General features: G+C 38.0%; 1 pseudogene; it reads left to right on the forward strand.

Annotated features, from left to right (window-relative positions):
• Positions 1–230: 230 nt before the first annotated feature.
• Positions 231–329, forward strand: LOC132301843 (small nucleolar RNA R71; annotated as a pseudogene).
• The last annotated feature ends 18585 nt before the right edge of the window (positions 330–18914 follow it).

Genomic DNA, 18914 nt, shown 5'->3' on the forward strand with positions numbered 1-18914 from the left:
CATTGGAGTGGTCGACTTGATGTAAGCCAACACTCTTCCTACCACTAGAATTTCTACCATTCTTCGAAGATAAAGTTCGATGCAAAGAATTTTCACTCATGCTCTCATAAAGACGCCACACGTCATCCTCATGCCTATCAATGTAAGAGCCACCCATGGAAGCATCAACCATGCCCTTGTAATTATCCGATAAACTCTTAAACAAATATTAAACTAATTGCCATTTGGGCATGTCATGATGTGGACACTTCCTAAGCAATTCATTAAAGCGTTCCCATGCCTCATGGAACATTTCCCCATCCCCATGCAAAAATTCCCTAATTGAAGTTCTCATGACATTTGTCTTAGAAACCGGATAGTACTTCTTCAAGAACTCTTGTTGCATTTCTGCCCAAGAAGTTATTGAAAAAGGCCTAAGATTGTTAAACTAATATTTTGCCTTGTCTTTGAGGGTGAATGGAAAAAGTTTAAGCCTTAAGACCTCTTCCGGCATGTCCGTATATTTCACGGTGGAACATACATTAAGAAACTCATCCAAATGCTTGTAAGGTTCTTCACTTGGAAGTCCACGATAGTTAGGAAGCATTTGAAGGGTTTGTGGTTTGATCTCATAGTGGTGTGCTCTAAATGGTGGCAATTGAATGCATGTGGGTGCATTATATTCATTAGGTACATAGTGATCTTTTAAAGTAAGGGGAGGATTAGTAATTGGAGGTGCAACATGGGCACCTTAATTGCCTTGAATGATGGGAGGTGGTGGAGCATAGATTAGCCTTGGCATTCCCAATAGAACTTGGTTTTGTTGTTGTGGTGGATAAACAAATAGCCTCGGCATGCCTAATAGAACTTGCATGTTATCATGATGCACATTGGGGTGGAGGATACCTTGTTGGTCTATGTGACCAAGGTCCTCCACATGGTCCTTATTATGTCCTTCCATTGATGAAATGGATTGACTAGAACTTCCTCTTCCCCTGGGGTTTCGAACAGTGGATTCAAGATGAAAATTTAGAGGGATAAGAGTGGGTCTCAATGATCTATGACCATGCATGCACAATGCAACACAACAAGCAATGATAACAAACACTTCACCTTCACAACAAATCAACAATCAACAAACTTCCTCCGCATACAATGTTCCTATACTCCCATGCTTTCAAAAATATGCAAAGAAAAGTAAATTGCCTCCACGCGGGCTCACGATTTATCTAAGAATTGAAATATAAGTATACACGAGGGCTGACGATTTAACTAAGGGTTGAGTAAGGAAAAGCTCACAAAGGTCCTTTAGCACTTCAACTCCAATTTTTGCTTTGCAAATTTTTAGATTTTTAGCCTTTTCTTTCTTTTGCTTAGCTCCTTTACTTGAATGCTCCTTTGCTTGCTTCCTAGCTCAATACTCCTAGTCAAACAAGAACAAACACAATGAGTAATTAAAAGAAAAATAAAAAGCAAAGTAAAGACACGATCAAAAGAGTACTAATTCCAAATTGATTCCACAAATATGACGTTGCCTTCAATCAATCCCCAGCAACGGCGCCAAAAACTTAGTGGGTTTATCGCACACCGACCCAAAGTTTGTGCACTAAAAGATAGTGGTGTAGAGCTACGATGAATGTGGCCAAGTTTTACGTTTAGAAATTGCCACTACTACATTTCACTAAAAATATATCTAGGGCAAGTAGGGATCGTCCAAAGGGATTGGTGGGTCGTACTAGGTTAAGGAATCAAGATTAAGGTTAGTAGGTCGAGTGATCCAAATAGTGGTTGGTTGGTTGAATTATACTAGATGCAAATTAAACTAAAGTAAACAATAATGCAATAAAGAGAATAAAAGAGAGAGAGAGATCTTGGGGTTTAGAGATCACCACTAAGCATACTTTTCTATACCTTTAATGAATGATTAATGAGGGGAAGATATGTGTTGCAATATTTGTGTGTGTGTGTTTGGTTGTTTGAAATAGCAAGGATAACCAATTAAGCATATATTGTCTAACTAACATAATGAAAAGCACAATATATCAAACTAAGCAATTAATCCTTTCATTAAGCTCACAATCCAAACACATCATAAGGTTAGAGACAAATGCTACTTGCATTCAAAAGCATGGAACATCAAACAACAAGCATGGATTGTCCTCTCATTTAACAACTACACTACAACTACACTACAACTAAGCTAATGACATGAAATTAACTAATTAAACTAAGGGAGATGCACAATCCATCAAGAAATGAGTATGAACCATCAAGTAAATCACAAGAGCATTCCATTAAGCACTATGTCTTGACAATCTCTAGATCTATAGCATTAATACACATAGACATGCATCAATAACACAAGAAATAGAGACAAACACATGAACATCTATTCTAGCATACATAGACATATGGATAGAATGAAATGATCAATTGGAAGCATTAAACCATACAAATCATTGAATAAACAAGATCTATATATAAAAGTGTCAAAACATGTATCACAATACAAATCCCCTCAAAAATACATAAATCAAGATGTAAAAAGCATGTTTAGGGCTTCCTCTAGCCCCAAGAGGATGTCTAGCCACTCATGGATGATGTCATATAACCCTCAAGGGTAAGCTCCATGGAAGAAATCTACTCCTTGGTTGATGAAGAGCCTCCAATGGTGTCTCTAGCCTCCTCTTCTCCTTTGCTTCCTCACTAAGAATTCTCTAAAAATTCCCTTCTATGGTTGTGTGTGAATCCCCCCTCAAAAGTTGCCCAAATCCTCCTTTTTGGTAGGTTAGGTGACACCCAAAAATGATCTGGCATGTACTCCAATATTCTCCCAATGATTGGATAGAGGATAACTTTTTATGAGTTGGTAATTTAACTTTTTCGCACTAGAGGAAGTTTAATCAATCGAACCTTGACCTTGGATCGATCGAACATAGCTGAGATCTATTGAACTGAAGCTGGATCGATCCTCTACAAATCTGAAATATTTTGAAGATATTTTTGGGAAAATGACAAAAGCGGTTAGTAGGGTGGTACAGTTGGATAAGATCAATCATTTGGATAATGACAAGATAGTTCGACCGATCAGAGAACGAAGTTGGATCGATCGAACTTTGAGATCTTTGAATAGGGACAAACATGGCTCAAATCCATCTTGAAGTGCTGAGATCGATGAAAGTTGGATCGATAAAACTTTTCTTGAGATCGATCGAAGTTGCTGAAATTCCACCTTTTGCTTTCTTTTGTTGTACTTTGCTCCTTTCTTTGATTCATCCCAGAATTGCTTTATTTCTGCTCTTATTTGGCTGAGTTAGCTTATTTTAGGGATAAGTACCTGAACATGGAAATAATACAAAATTAATCTAAAGCAAGAAAATAAGATAGATAAAGATCCTAGAACACCTAAGCTTAAGGGGTTTAAATGCGCACTTTTCAGTGCTCATCACACCCCCAAACTTAAATATTGCTAGTCCCTAGCAATGAACTATAAAGTAAAGGACTGAAATGAACAACTATACAGCTATGAACCAGAAAGTAATGAATGGATAACGCTACTTTCGTAGGGAACACGATTGCATTTAGCATATGCAACAAGCCTTTTAAACCCCTAGGTTACCCCTAGTTGACGAATGAAGTCTCGTGAGGGTTTCCAGAAATGATACCCACAAACATTAAGCTCATTCTTTCAAAAGAGGTACCAATATTGCAAGCAAGCATTGGGAGAAAACTACCTCAAGTATGCAATTTTTTTAACCCTTTCCAAGCAATCTCCCAAAATTTTAACATCAAGCAAACAAGTATGGTCCTCCACAAATCAAGAAAATGATCATGAAAATCAAAACAACTATAGAATCCTTTTTGAGTGGACCGGCATCAAATATGTTGCTATCTTAGCCAACTAAAGAATTAATCGCATCCTTACCCTCAAACTAGCACACAAATCTAGTACCGATCATCAAGATAAAAAGTGAACCTTTTATTAAAGCTTTATTGTTCTAGGTGCTTATTCTTTTCACTCAATTTTTTTTTTTTTTTTTTTTTTTTTAGGATCAAAGATAGAAGCATAGTGCAATGTGTTCATTTATTAAGCTTTCTAGCGATCCATGAGGTCGAGCGTTAGGTCAATGACTCCCAAACTAGACGGCTTTAAGGCATTAGGTGTTCAAACACCCCTAAGGACTTACAAGCTCAAATCAACTAGGCTACAAATCAAAACAACCTCCATCTAATCATTTCCCACTTCTCACCTTTTGGGAGAAGTCCTCGCTTTTTTATTACTTTTGCAACTTTTTTCATTCTTCTTTTTTTTTTTTTTTTTTTTTTTTTCCTTTTAAAAAAAAATAAGTTCAATTATTAACCTAGAGTTTGGGCCCTCCACCTTTCGGCGCGAGAAGTTCAGTGCTGAGGCTAGAATCCTGGCTACTTAGTGAAAAAGGGTTGTTATCCACCTTTATCAAGAATGAAAGCTTTCAATGCACTACTAGCCCAATTGGGATACAACCAATTCAATAATCAACAAAACATGTACCCCACAAATGAATGCTAGCGTGTGCCTGGGCTAGTGTACAATACTAGAGTGAATCTCAAAACAATCACAAAATCAGGATGATGTGGACCACCAGTGCAAGCAAGATATCAATCTTTCAAAAAAATTACCCCTAAATGGCATCCACAAGGCATACAAGGAGTATTGGACTCTCAAGTCAAGTTATTTTTAAATTTTAAGCAATATAGTCCTCAAAAGATCAAAATCATAGTTAATCATGAACCAATCATAAAAAATCTCTTAAACACACAAGTCATTCTCAAAATTTTGAATTTAAAAACAAACACTGCAAAGCACTATTTTCCCTAAACTGAAATGGCACAGTGTCCTCAATGTGCAAAGAGAACAAAAGGAAAGAGTATACCAGTGTAATTATAACAATGATTTACCGGAACAGAAGTATTCGAAGTAGGTGGCATAGCCCCCCCAAACTTGGGATTAACTATGATCCTGAAATTTTGGCACTTGGATAAAACTCATCAGATAACAAAATGGATAATAACAATGCACAGTGGACATGCAAGTGTAAATGGGATAGCAACGGAAAATAGAGAAAGGTATAAAGGTGGTTCTAAAAATTTTAGGTAGTACTCTCTCTCACTGAAGTCACTGGGAAGCACCTGATGGAGTCAAACAGATAGATATAAGAATATGAAAATAGGACATCCATAAAAAAAGCATATATAAACCAAAAATAAAGTACAGTACATCCAGTATCAAAGCCGACAGACACGGCTGCAAAAATAATATAATAGTATAAAAAATATGCAGATATCACAGATATATAAGAGGAATAAGAAGAATGGAAAGATCAAGTAGAGGAGATAGGACGGGCAGGTCGCGCTCCCCGGATGCCTCTGGATAGATCTCTGAATACGGTCTTAACATCCGTGCGGAGGGAAGCAATGTCAGCTCTAATGGAGACAGTCTCTGTGCGGATAGATACCATGGTGTCCTTCAGAGTCTGAAGTCACTCTCCGAAGTTGGGTATGTGAGCAGGACCCTCAGGTGTGGCTAGATCGAGAGAATGACTATCCTGAGCCTGCTCCTCATCGTGAACGGGTGACCTAACTGGAGAGTGCTGCTCTGGGTCCTTTGCAGGCTACTTCAAATCAATATCCATGTGTACGGCAGCTGAATCGACTGCGACGTTGTCTGCTACTAGGTCTGCTACTGCTGCCATCTCTTCTGCCTCTAGATCCTCAGCTGCCTTGGCAGCATCTTCCCGGAGACTCTTGATAAGAGCGTTGTAGCTCTTATCCCAGTCTTTCTTCTTAAATGAACAAGCCCCAGACTCAATCTTCTCCTGTGGCTAGAAGGGATAGCGTTGATCACGTAGAATTTGTGTGATGAGATAGCCAAATGGGAGATACTTAGCCATTTTGGGCTTGGCCTTGCTGATGTGGTCAAAATACAGCTCCATCATGATGCTCCAGATGAGCGCATGAATGGACAGCCAACACCCTATGTAGAATGCATATAGAGCTGTTAGGTAGTCGCCGTGCCTCTATGTCTTATGGCCTGCCATGAAGATGTTACGGGACAAGACAGGGTCGAAAAACCACAGGTCATCTGGAAGATAGGTGAGGGTGGCAAATATCTCACCACCGGCATAGTGACCTATGAGTAAATTGGTCGTGTCTGCATATGTGGGTCTGTAGAGAGTGGGATATGTGTCCTATAGCTCTGGAGGGCAGACATGTGGACAGTGGTAAGATCTGGATAATTTATCCACTGTAATAGAGATCAAATAACCATCAATGGTGGTCCTCAGCTCTGCCGTGTTACGCGGGGCAGGCCGGAGGTTTTGGAAGAACATCCGTACTAGCCTCGGGTACACCAGGTATGTGACAGGGGCAAGAATGGCTGCAAGGCCCCTCCGTAATATATCATCATATGTTGATCGGGTAAGTATCAATCTGGAAAAGAAGTCTGTATCGAAGACTGACTCGTGTGCCACTGAAAGGCGTGAGTATCTATGTAATGGTCGGTCTAGCTCCTGAACTGGCTAAACTAGCAGAGGTGAAGGAGATAGTGAATGTATAGCCTTAGCCTGAGCCTGTGAAGTAGATGCCTCAATAGTAGAATGCAATTTGCTGTCAGATAAGGGAGACTGAGGTGGAGTGGGCTCGGCTGGCTGGTCCTCCTGAATGGGGTCCTGGGCATAAGATGGACCTGTCTTGTCGTCCAAACTCTACCTGTCCCTACGGTGATAGTGTATGCGAGATACAGTCTTGACCCTAGCCATGGCCTGCAAAATGAAAAAGAAAACTTGCAAGGGAAGTTAGTGCCGATATAAAGAATTAAAGCACAATTCATAGAATCATGTATCTCGAATAAGATAGACAAAACAGATAAAGAACATGAATATATGCAAGTGATAAGGAATAAGTGTCATGATGTAAAGCATGCTAGACAGGATAAGTATGAAATGCGTCCAATATGGAAAACACAGGCATTGGGCATGTATAAGATAGCATGAAACACAATATATGATGGATGAAGTGTGTGTTGCAAATCTGCAAAGTTCGATCGATCACAAAAGCTATGAGATCAATCTTACTTGGATCGATCTTAAAAATGAGAAATCGATAAAAGTTCGATCGACCTTAAAAAATGAGTGGGATCGATCTCACTCAGATCGATCGGAGAAATATGTTCGATCGATCGAACTTTGTAACAGAAAACAAAAAGTCACAGATCTGTGACGTGGATGGCACGGGGCCTTCACGAACATGGTCGTGGGCCCATCAACACAACAAACATCAACCTAGTCACTGGATTCGGCCCATAACTCCGAAAATCAAATCAAAGCACGAACAATACAAAAACATTTATACATATATATACACATATATACACAGAGGTCAAAGCTTCATCAATGGAGATAGGCATAATGAAAACAACCTAAATCTAACAGTTAAAGCATGTGTTCATGAAATCGAAGCTTGAATCAAAGAGGTGAAGTCTCGGATCTTACCGGAATTGAGAGAGTAGGTGAGATGAAGATGAAGTCCTAGATCTAAGAAGAGAGAGAGAGATTCGATGCTTGGGATGCTCGTCAGAGTCTCGCTGGAGATGGGGAAAAGTTGGGATGCAGCGGCGAAGGGGGAATGAGGGTTTGAGATCGATTCTTGTGGAATCGATCGAATGATCCTAAATCAATTTTTTAAAACATTCCCTTGCCAGTTCGATTGATCGAACTGAATCCTCAGATCGATCGAATTGACATCGATCTCTCCTCCTAAGTGACAAAGTATTTTTTGGATTTTTGAAAAATAAAAAGTAAAAATATTTGTAGAATTTTTTTTTTTAGGAAAATAAAAATGACAATAAAAATAATAAGATATTTTTTTGGAATTTTTGAAATTAAGAATTTAAAACAAAGTCAAAATTGAAAAACAAAGAACAAAGATCGATCTCAGGATACCTTCGATCGATCGAGAATGTATAGAATTGAAGAAATGTTCGATCGATGAGACAGAGGCTTTTGGATGCAGGTTCAAAATTTTTTCTAAGTGTTGGAACTGTAGATTGATCCAAGATAAAGTTGGATCGATCAAAGAACTAAAGATCGATTTTGGAACAAGTTCGAACGATGGGACAGAGAGTTGAACTATGCAAGTTTTGTTCGAACCATTGGACAAAGAGTGATTTGGATGTAGGTGGGAAGTTCGATCGATCGAACTCATTTTGAGATCGATCGAACTTATGTAAAATGCTTAATTTCAACTTGGAACTGCATGCAATCCTAATTACAGTTCCTAGCAATGCATATGAACCCAAAGCCAATATCCAAACTTCACAAGAAATGAAATTAAAGATAGAAATGAGGGAGGAATAGGGTTTTGACACCCTACGAAATGTCTTGCTAGCCTTTAACATCGCTAGCATGACGTTAGGCTCTTTTAGCCTGGATCAAACATCTTATAATGTATCCCCTCCTTGATGGGGTGATAAGTACTTTGAACTCCACCTAACAAATGTTTCCCTAGAGAACTTGTTGGATTAAGCTCAAAAGACGTTTTCGGTCCTTGATCAAAACAATCTTTAGGCTTCCACGCCCTTCCAAAACAAGACTTTGAAACAATTTTCTTAGAATGCAGGGTTGAAAATGAACCTTTTGAAACTTTGGTTTCACTCAAAAACTCTATTCCTTCACATTTAAGGTCATGATATTTTTCTACAACATTAACCTCTTCATACTTGTCAAATGTGTTGGGGGTTGGGTTAAAAATATTTAACTTTACCTTCATGTGGCTAAATGAGATCTTCATTATCCCCATCCTACAATTAATGTTGGTATTTGCGGTTGCCAAGAAAGGAAGGCCAAGGATAACGGGAATTTGGCTCTTAAGATTTGGAACCGGTTCCGTGTCAATGACAACGAAATCAACGAGAAAGAAGAATTTATCAATTTTAATCAAGACATCCTCAATGATACCCCTAGGCTTTTTGATTGATCAGTCAGCAAGTTGTAAAACCACCAACGTCGGTTTCAAGTCTCCTAAGCCTAATTTGATATACACCGAGTGTAATGACTCGGATTTTCACGGATAATTTTTTTCCGTTGTCTTTCCTTTCTGAGTTCGGTTTCTTGTTACTTAGTGTCATCTCGAGTGCTCTAGAATGATTTCCAAGACTCTTTTCTTTGGATTGACAACTTCCTTTGAGGACCGAGTCAATTTCGTACTTCCACTTTTTCGACACTATTCGCATTTCGTTTTTTATTTTTATTTATTTTTTTTTTTTTACCTATTTTGTCTTTCCCCGTCTGTCACTTTGTTGGCATAACCACACTTCTTGTGTTCGTAGTTGGTTTCTGACTTCACGTATCTCCATTCTAAGTGGTGTCCATGAAATACGTATCTTTACTTTTGTAGTAAAGTACTCTGGTTGCTCCCGGTGTCCATAGGGGCACGGATGCACAGTTCTTTGAAATCTTTTTCTTTTCTTGGGGTTTTTCTCTTATTTTAGGGGTTTCTAAGAAAATTTCTTTTTGGAAGATATTTTTATTTTGGGGTAGTTTCGCAGTTTTCACTTTTTGGAGGGGCCATTGTGCAATTAATGAAAGTTATTGCTCAATGTCTTGTTTTGAGCCTGGATCCTCGTCCGAGATTCATTTTCACTTTTCGTCGAGTCGTGTACTCTTAGAATTTCCTTGTGGTTGTTTTCTCCAGTTTCTGGCACTAGTTAGCGCCAAACTTGTTTGGGGTATAACTTTCGGCTCGGGACTTGGTTTTTGACGCCGTTTCTTCCGTTATTCTTATTTTCTCATTTTAAACTTTTTTCATTCACAGAGTTTTTCCGTTTGAGCGCGTCTGCATGAATTTGACTTTTCTGGACCCGGCAGGGCCCGTTCGGGGCACTTTTAGGGTTTTTCTATAAATAAGAGTATTTAAGAGATAATATCAGATTTCTCTCTCTCTCTCCTCTCTCTTGGCCGGATCTCATGGTAGCCATGGCTTCCATGCTTCTCTCTTCTTTTCCAGTCACTTCCCTTGGTTGAAAAGGTGTTGTACCTTTATGTTTATTATTCCCCTCGGCGTGCTCTTCCTTTCCCCCTTATTAGAACTCAGTTTTGGCCATTTCTAGAGTTCGAGTTTGGACTCAAGTTTTGAATTTGATGGGGCTTCCTTGGGGGTTATGTTCACGGTGTTGTCCCCGACAAAACCTAGAAGTTTCGTCGGATTCAGAGCACATTCATTTTGGTGGGGATTTAAGATTTCATCTCAAATGGAGGTAGGGGATGTTTTAGGATTTCATATGTGTTGTATTGTGTGTTTCCTATGATTATACAACCTATATGTATGCCTTGTATCAAATCAAGAAAATTAAAATATTTAATTCTTTGTATAAGATTTAATTTTCATAATGATGTGTAACTTGGATTTGAATTGTGGCATGCCAGAAAATATTGTTTTAATATGTTGGTTAACATATATTAAATTGTGATTAATTAAATAAGGATTGCACTTTTTAATTAATATTTATCTTTTGTGAAAGATTAAAGTTCATGGTCGTACCTTGCATGAATTCAACTTCTGTTATGCTTTTAAATCATGTTTTAATATGTTTTTTAACATACTTTAATTTGAGAGCATTTGGTTGAGTATGAAAATCTAAAGGGTTTAATTATTTTTATTTAATTAAACTATATCTTATTGTTCCATGGATTTAATCATGTTTTAGAAGTTGATTCTATTTTAAAATCATAGATTTAGACTTGTGGTGTATTCACTTGATTATGTTTTAAGCATTAAAAAACATTGTTGTTAAATTTATATTTATGAGAACATGTTTCTAATATGAATATATTGTTGACTTGTGATTTCATAGCATTATGAATATGAAATGATTATTATGCACTATTGGGAGTTAAATTGCTAACTTGTTACTATGTAGTAGTAATATGTATAAGTTGTGAACTTATTTGGCTTATTTTGGAATCTTGGGACGTTGTTAAGTTGAGATGGCTAGGGTTTGGCTCTAGTATGCGGACGTGAGTTCTCTAAGTCATTGAGATAGTGCGCACTTAGGGTGGTCTTCCCTGCGGGTTAGTGCCCGGAATAACCATTGAGGTCTCGGTAGAATTCCGAGCTCGATGACCAAGTCTTGCACTATTTGTTTTCGCTTTCAATTCCGAGTTACCAATCATGTTTATATTGTGACTTGTGGTTTTCGCTATTGGTGATTTTGATGTTGTTAAGTACATCTATGTTTTATGATTTTAGTGAATCATTTTGATGTTGTTAAGTACATCTATGTTTATGATATTAATGAATCATTTTGATGTTGTTAAGTACATCTATGTTTTATGATTTTAGTGAATCATTGTGAACTTTGATGTTGTTAAGTATATTATGCCTTATATATTCAAATGTGGTTTAGGAATGATCCTATAGATTCATTTGGAACATAGACATTAGGTGGCATGACCACTTTGGTTATTCTAGCATTTTAGATTTCAAGTTGATAACCTTGAGAATCTACATTTTGTTGCTTTGTGCAAGCATGCTCCTATGTTGTTGGAATTGCATGAATGATGTGATTTATGCTAGAAATGATCTAGGGTAGCTTAGGATGCTCCTAGAGTCTCATCTTGACATAGATGTTAGGTGGCATGAACCCTTTAGCATGTTTCATCTTAAGGTGATGAAATTGTAAAACTTTAGGTTGATGCATGCTCATTTCCTATGAGTAGCTTTATGTTGCTCACCCCTACGTTACTGTGGTATATTTCAGGTGCAGGATTCAAGATATGGAGATTGACATTTATCTTTGATGGTTTGGAGATTTGAAGATCCTTTAGAAGCATTCTTGTTCACATGCAAATGTTAGCATGTTTAAGTCTTACTTTTGACGTTGTAACACTTAGTTAGGTTCAACATGCTCTTTTTACCCTTTAATGCATAAAGTGTACTTAGATACACTAACTGGGATCTATTTGATATGTACGACATGCGGCTAAGGGCCATAGACTTTAAATTTTAAGTGTATGTACTTAAATTCCAAGTTTTGCCTTTGAAGTGTAAACCTTTCCAACCTTGAGGTTTGGCATGTGAATTTGAGCGAATGACATGTAATGAGGCCATAGGCCATTGTAATACATTTCAATTTGTAAAGTACACTTGCTAGCATGTTTATATAGCTTAAAATCATATTTTTGGACCATATTCATATTGGGGTTCAAGGCTTGGGTTAAGCCTTAATATTTTTGGTTCATAACTGGCCATTCAGCATGTTTTCGAGCCATTTCGGTCATCCAAATTTTCATTTTGGTCGACTGATGGCCTTTGGTATTTGTTTGAACTTCAAAAACATCATTTCCAGTAGCCAAAAGTACTGTTCAAGCCTATTTCGGTCGATCGATGGGTTATTTCCGTCTACCAAAACAACCAGCCCCTTTGAACCATGATTTCAGTTCTCATCATGTCCCTTTTGGTCATCCGATGGGTCATTTAGGTTGACCAAAATGACCCTTTTTACCCAACTTCTTCAGTTCAGTCTCATCACTGATGTTCTGACTTCAAATAACCATAACTTCTTCATTTTAAATCCAAATGGGGTGTTTCTTGAGTCTAAATTCATGGATTTTGAGTCCTCTTTCCAATGGTATGAATACCATTCTTAGATTCCAATCACAATGGGAGTTATTCATGTTTTAGTGAAGTAGTGTCAGTTTTTACTTCGACCGGGATAGGGCATTTTGTGGGATTCTTGTCCAATGTTCTTAGAACCTCTTGGAAAGTCATGAAATGATTAAGTTAGGTTGTTTTCACCTTGTTTGACTTGTTTAGAGTCAAGTTTCTCTTTTTGGTTGTGAGTTGACCACTTTGCCCTTGGTTCATGGTTTTTGTCCGTTTCGACCTTTGTTTCCGTTTTCGTTCGCCATGAACTCCGTGACTTCTTGGAAGGTCACATTGGTGTCTTAAAGATGGTCTATATCTCTATAGACTGTGGTTCTATCTTTTGCTTCCGCATTTCGGACTCGTTATCGGGTCAACTTTCGGTTTATCACTAACGAACCGGGTTGAAAAACTCGGGTCACTATGCCGGTGGTGAGATATTTGCCACCCACACCTATCATCCAGATGACCTGTGGTTTTGACTCTGTCTTGTTCCGTAACATCTTCATGGCCGGCCATAAGACACAGAGACGCGACGACTACCTGATAGCTCTATATGCATTCTACACAGGGTGTTAGTTATCCAATCCTGCACTTATCTGGAGCATCATGATGAAGCTCTATGTTAACCACATCAGCAAGGCCAAGCCCAAAAGGGCTAAGTATCTCCCATTTGGCTATCTCATCACACAAATTCTACGTGATCAACGCTATCCCTTCCAGCCACAGGAGAAGATTGAGTCTGGGGCTTGTTCATTCAAGAAGAAAGATTGGGATAAGAGCTACAACACTCTTATCAAGAGTCTCCGGGAAGATGCTGCCGAGGCAGCTGAGGATCTAGAGGCAGAAGAGATGGCAGCAGTAGCAGACCTAGTAGCAGACAACGTCGCAGTCGATTCAGCTGCCGTACACATGGATATTGATTTGAAGTAGCCTGCAAAGGACCCAGAGCAGCACTCTCCAGTTAGGTCACCCGTTCACGATGAGGAGCAGGCTCAGGATAGTCATTCTCTCGATCTAGCCACACCTGAGGGTCCTGCTCACATACCCAACTTCGGAGAGTGACTTCAGACTCTGAAGGACACCATGGTATCTATCCGCACAGAGACTGTCTCCATTAGAGCTGACATTGCTTCCCTCCGCACGGATGTTAAGACCGTATTCAGAGATCTATCCAGAGGCATCCGGGGAGCGCGACCTGCCCGTCCTATCTCCTCAACTTGATCTTTCCATTCTTCTTATTCCTCTTATATATCTGTGATATCTGCATATTTTTTATACTATTATATTATTTTTGCAGCCGTGTCTGTCGGCTTTGATACTGGATGTACTGTACTTTATTTTTGGTTTATATATGCTTTTTTTATGGATGTCCTATTTTCATATTCTTATATCTATCTGTTTGACTCCATCAGGTGCTTCCCAGTGACTTCAGTGAGAGAGAGTACTACCTAAAATTTTCAGAACCACCTTTATACCTTTCTCTATTTTCCGTTGCTATCCCATTTACACTTGCATGTCCACTGTGCATTGTTATTATCCATTTTGTTATCTGATGAGTTTTATCCAAGTGCCAAAATTTCAGGATCATAGTTAATCCCAAGTTTGGGGGGGCTATGCCACCTACTTCGAATACTTCTGTTCCGGTAAATCATTGCTATAATTACACTGGTATACTCTTTCCTTTTGTTCTCTTTGCACATTGAGGACACTGTGCCATTTCAGTTTGGGGAAAATAGTGCTTTGCAGTGTTTGTTTTTAAATTCAAAATTTTGAGAATGACTTGTGTATTTAAGAGATTTTTTATGATTGGTTCATGATTAACTATGATTTTGATCTTTTGAGGACTATATTGCTTAAAATTTAAAAATAACTTGACTTGAGAGTCCAATACTCCTTGTATGCCTTGTGGATGCCATTTAAGGGTAATTTTTTTGAAAGATTGATATCTTGCTTGCACTGGTGGTCCACATCATCCTGATTTTGTGATTGTTTTGAGATTCACTCTAGTATTGTACACTAGCCCAGGCACACGCTAGCATTCATTTGTGGGGTACATGTTTTGTTGATTATTGAATTGGTTATATCCCAATTGGGCTAGTAGTGCATTGAAAGCTTTCATTCTTGATAAAGGTGGATAACAACCCTTTTTCACTAAGTAGCCAGGATTCTAGCCTCAGCACTGAACTTCTCGCGCCGAAAGGTGGAGGGCCCAAACTCTAGGTTAATAATTGAACTTATTTTTTTTTTAAAAGGAAAAAAAAAAAAAAAAAAAAAAAAAAAAAAAAAAAAAATGAAAAAAGTTGCAAAAGTAATAAAAAAGTGAGGACTTCTCCCAAAAGGTGAGAAGTGGGAAATGATTAGATGGAGGTTGTTTTGATTTGTAGCCTAGTTGATTTGAGCTTGTAAGTCCTTAGGGGTGTTTGAACACCTAATGCCTTAAAGCCGTCTAGTTTGGGAGTCATTGACCTAACGCTCGACCTCATGGATCGCTAGAAAGCTTAATAAATCAACACATTGCACTATGCTTCTATCTTTGATCCTAAAAAAAAAAAAAAAAAAAAAAAAAAAAAAAAAAAAAAAAAATTGAGTGAGAAGAATAAGCACGCAGAACAATAAAGCTTTAATAAAAGGTTCACTTTTTATCTTGATGATCGGTACTAGATTTGTGTGCTAGTTTGAGGGTAAGGATGCGATTAATTCTTTAGTTGGCTAAGATAGTAACATATTTGATGCCGGTCCACTCAAAAAGGATTCTATAGTTGTTTTGATTTTCATGATTATTTTCTTGATTTGTGGAGGACCATACTTGTTTGCTTGATGTTAAAATTTTGGGAGATTGCTTGGAAAGGGTTAAAAAATTGCATACTTGAGGTAGTTTTCTCCCAATGCTTGCTTGCAATATTGGTACCTCTTTTGAAAGAATGAGCTTAATGTTTGTGGGTATCATTTCTGGAAACCCTCACGAGACTTCATTCGTCAACTAGGGGTAACCTAGGGGTTTAAAAGGCTTGTTGCATATGCTAAATGCAATCATGTTCCCTACGAAAGTAGCGTTATCCATTCATTACTTTCTGGTTCATAGCTGTATAGTTGTTCATTTCAGTCCTTTACTTTATAGTTCATTGCTATGGACTAGCAATATTTAAGTTTGGGGGTGTGATGAGCACTGAAAAGTGCGCATTTAAACCCCTTAAGCTTAGGTGTTCTAGGATCTTTATCTATCTTATTTTCTTGCTTTAGATTAATTTTGTATTATTTCCATGTTCAGGTACTTATCCCTAAAATAAGCTAACTCAGCCAAATAAGAGCAGAAATACAGCAATTCTGGGATGAATCAAAGAAAGGAGCAAAGTACAACAAAAGAAAGCAAAAGGTGGAATTTCAGCAACTTCGATCGATCTCAAGAAAAGTTTTATCGATCCAACTTTCATCGATCTCAGCACTTCAAGATGGATTTGAGCCATGTTTGTCCCTATTCAAAGATCTCAAAGTTCGATCGATCCAACTTTGTTCTCTGATCGGTCGAACTATCTTGTCATTATCCAAATGATTGATCTTATCCAGCTGTACCACCATGCTAACCGCTTTTGTCATTTTCCCAAAAATATCTTCAAAATATTTCAGATTTGTAGAGGATCGATCCAGCTTCAGTTCAATAGATCTCAGCTATGTTCGATCGATCCAAGGTCAAGGTTCGATTTATTAAACTTCCTCTAGTGCGAAAAAGTTAAATTACCAACTCATAAAAAGTTATCCTCTATCCAATCATTGGGAGAATATTGGAGTACATGCCAGATCATTTTTGGGTGTCACCTAACCTACCAAAAAGGAGGATTTGGGCAACTTTTGAGGGGGGATTCACACACAACCATAGAAGGGAATTTTTAGAGAATTCTTAGTGAGGAAGCAAAGGAGAAGAGGAGGCTAGAGACACCATTGGAGGCTCTTCATCAACCAAGGAGTAGATTTCTTCCATTGAGCTTACCCTTGAGGGTTATATGACATCATCCATGAGTGGCTAGACATCCTCTTGGGGCTAGAGGAAGCCCTAAACATGCTTTCTACATCTTGATTTATATATTTTTGAGGGGATTTGTATTGTGATACATGTTTTGACACTTTTATATATAGATCTTGTTTATTCAATGATTTGTATGGTTTAATGCTTCCAATTGATCATTTCATTCTATCCATATGTCTATGTATGCTAGAATAGATGTTCATGTGTTTGTCTCTATTTCTTGTGTTATTGATGCATGTCTATGTGTATTAATGCTATAGATCTAGAGATTGTCAAGACATAGTGCTTAATGGAATGCTCTTGTGATTTACTTGATGGTTCATACTCATTTCTTGATGGATTGTGCATCTCCCTTAGTTTAATTAGTTAATTTCATGTCATTAGCTTAGTTGTAGTGTAGTTGTAGTGTAGTTGTTAAATGAGAGGACAATCCATGCTTGTTGTTTGATGTTCCATGCTTTTGAATGCAAGTAGCATTTGTCTCTAACCTTATGATGTGTTTGGATTGTGAGCTTAATGAAAGGATTAATGGCTTAGTTTGATATATTGTGCTTTTCATTATGTTAGTTAGACAATATATGCTTAATTGGTTATCCTTGCTATTTCAAACAACCAAACACACACACACAAATATTGCAACACATATCTTCCCCTCATTAATCATTCATTAAAGGTGTAGAAAAGTATGCTTAGTGGTGATCTCTAAACCCCAAGATCTCTCTCTCTCTTTTATTCTCTTTATTGCATTATTGTTTACTTTAGTTTAATTTGCATCTAGTATAATTCAACCAACCAACCACTATTTGGATCACTCGACCTACTAACCTTAATCTTGATTCCTTAACCTAGTATGACCCACCAATCCCTTTGGACGATCCCTACTTGCCCTAGATATATTTTTAGTGAAATGTAGTAGTGGCAATTTCTAAACGTAAAACTTGGCCATATTCATCGTAGCTCTACACCACTATCTTTTAGTGCACAAACTTTGGGTCGGTGTGCGATAAACCCACTAAGTTTTTGGCGCCGTTGCTGGGGATTGATTGAAGGCAACGTCATATTTGTGGAATCAATTTGGAATTAGTACTCTTTTGATCGTGTCTTTACTTTGCTTTTTATTTTTCTTTTAATTACTCATTGTGTTTGTTCTTGTTTGACTAGGAGTATTGAGCTAGGAAGCAAGCAAAGGAGCATTCAAGTAAAGGAGCTAAGCAAAAGAAAGAAAAGGCTAAAAATCTAAAAATTTGCAAAGCAAAAATTGGAGTTGAAGTGCTAAAGGAACTTTGTGAGCTTTTCCTTACTCAACCCTTAGTTAAATCGTCAGCCCTCGTGTATACTTATATTTCAATTCTTAGATAAATCGTGAGCCCGCGTGGAGGCAATTTACTTTTCTTTGCATATTTTTGAAAGCATGGGAGTATAGGAACATTGTATGCGGAGGAAGTTTGTTGATTGTTGATTTGTTGTGAAGGTGAAGTGTTTGTTATCATTGCTTGTTGTGTTGCATTGTGCATGCATGGTCATAGATCATTGAGACCCACTCTTGTCCCTCTAAATTTTCATCTTGAATCCACTATTCGAAACCCCAGGGGAAGAGGAAGTTCTAGTCAATCCATTTCATCAATGGAAGGACATAATAAGGACCATGTGGAGGAACTTGGTCACATAGACCAACAAGGTATCCTCCACCCCAATGTGCATCATGATAACATTCAAGTTCTATTAGGCATGCCGAGGCCATTTGTTTATCCACCACAACAACAAAACCAAGTTCTATTGGGAATGCCAAGGCTAATCTATGCTCCACCACCTCCCATCATTCAAGGCAATTAAGGTGCCCATGTTGCACCTCCAATTACTAATCCTCCCTTACTTTAAAAGATCACTATGTACCTAATGAATACAATGCACCCACATGCATTCAATTGCCGCCATTTAGAGCACACCACTATGAGATCAAACCACAAACCCTTCAAATGCTTCCTAACTATCATGGACTTCCAAGTGAAGAACCTTACAAGCATTTGGATGAGTTTCTTAAAGTATGTTCCACCGTGAAATATACGGACATGCCGGAAGAGGTCTTAAGGCTTAAACTTTTTCCATTCACCCTCAAAGACAAGGCAAAATATTAGTTTAACAATCTTAGGCCTTTTTCAATAACTTCTTGGGCAGAAATGCAACAAGAGTTCTTGAAGAAGTACTATCCGGCTTCTAAGACCAATGTCATGAG

Source organism: Cornus florida, unplaced genomic scaffold (assembly GCF_030987335.1).
Source record: "Cornus florida cultivar Cherokee Brave unplaced genomic scaffold, ASM3098733v1 CherokeeBrave_3.0.0_Hap2_Chr03, whole genome shotgun sequence".
NCBI classification, from domain to species: domain Eukaryota; kingdom Viridiplantae; phylum Streptophyta; class Magnoliopsida; order Cornales; family Cornaceae; genus Cornus; species Cornus florida.